Source organism: Propithecus coquereli, unplaced genomic scaffold, assembly GCF_000956105.1.
Source record: "Propithecus coquereli isolate 6110/MARCELLA unplaced genomic scaffold, Pcoq_1.0 Scaffold164, whole genome shotgun sequence".
NCBI lineage: Eukaryota > Metazoa > Chordata > Mammalia > Primates > Indriidae > Propithecus > Propithecus coquereli.
The window spans coordinates 1,682,247-1,683,898 of NW_012140969.1; positions in this window are offsets into that span (position 1 = coordinate 1,682,247).

The window sequence follows — 1,652 nt, forward strand, 5'->3', positions numbered from 1 at the left end:
AAAAAAAAAAAGAAAAATTAGGGTATAGGGAAACTATATCTGGTGGGAGATGCTGCCAGAGGCAGATGGGGAAACATACCTTGCATTCTCCCATCCTTTTGTCCAACAGTTTACCCCTAGTGCCTCTCATTTGCTAAATCTGCCCAAAAGCCAGTAGGCAAGGGACATGTCCTGTGCAGGGGTGAGTCCCTAGCCATGCAGGGAGGGCAGGGCAGGGAGTGGATGATATCAAGGTACAGACTCAAGCCTGGCATACAGTGTGTGAGGTAGAGGCAGTTATACCCCCATTTTACAGAGGAGGAAACTGAGGCCCAGAGAGCCAATGTGACCTGCGCAGGCATTCAAGCCCTGAGGGACATCTGACTCTTTCCCAACACCTGCCCAGAGGGCTGCTTCTGTGCCTTCTCCCCCCGCCCCCCGCCTGCTCTGTGGTTGCTCAGGGGACCAAAGGGAATAAAAATGTCCATGCAAATCAGCACCATCCCTGGGGGAGGGGGGAGGCACTCAGTGGGTGCCTCCGCCTCCTCCCCGGGGTTGGTGGTTACCCACAAACTGAGCTGAAAACGAACACGCAGCAGCTGTCTGGACAGTTGGTGGGGGAGGGATGTGTTAGGTGTCACCCCCTAGTGTGCTAGACCAACCCCCATCAGACCTGCACCTGGCGCCTTCCCTGCACCGCCTATCCCAGGGCTGCCCCCCAATATTCCAGCCCTGAGCCCTGGCCTTTGTGAAAACCCTTGTGCCATGATATGGGGGCTCGGAAATGCCAGATGTTGGGGGGCCATCTAGCATCTGATGTGTGCCCCCTAAATTCCTGTGATACCCAAGGCCCACAAAGACCCCCTCTGGGCTGCAAGGCTGACATGGGTCCTGCACACCCAGGGCCAGAGGTCACCTGCAATTGAACCTTTGATCCACAGGAGAGGGCTGATTGCATCGACCTTTGACCTCTACCCAGGCTTGGTTCAAATTTTGAACCTCTCATTGTGGAGGTTTCGAGGTCATTACTTCCTTTTTATTAAGACTCATAATCAATATGCCAGTGAGGGCTCCCTGTGCCAACTGGGGTACGAAGGGAAGGGGATTTTAGACGCAGTGTCACCTGAGAAGGTAACATTTTGGTAAAGACCTGAAGGAAGTGACGGAGTGAAACATACAGATATTTTGGGGAAAGTGATCCCGGAAGCAGGAACAACCAGTGCAAGGGCCCTGAGGCTGGAATGTGATCAGTGGGTTCTGAGGAGGAAGCCAGTGGGGCTGAAACCACAGAGTCACGGCAGCGGAGGATGGGAGGGGGGTATGCGCAGGTCCCACAAGGCCTTGTGGGCTGCGGGAGGACTTTGGCTTTGGCTCTAAGTGAAATGGAAGACACCGAGGAGTTCTGAGCAGAGGAGGGGCGTGACCTGACTCAGGTGTTTACACAGCCCAGTAGGGGAGGGTTTGTGTGTGTGTCACTTACAGATTAGGAGGCCACAGCTCTGCCAGAGCTCACGGCTTGCCCAAGGACACCCAGTCGATTAGTGGCACCCCCTGGATTCAAACCACTATCTATGTCACTCCTGTGCCATTGGGTAAATAATCAGTTATGGACATCATATGTGCCCTGCGACATCAGGGGGACAGAGACCTCAAGACCCAGAAAATAAAAGAGA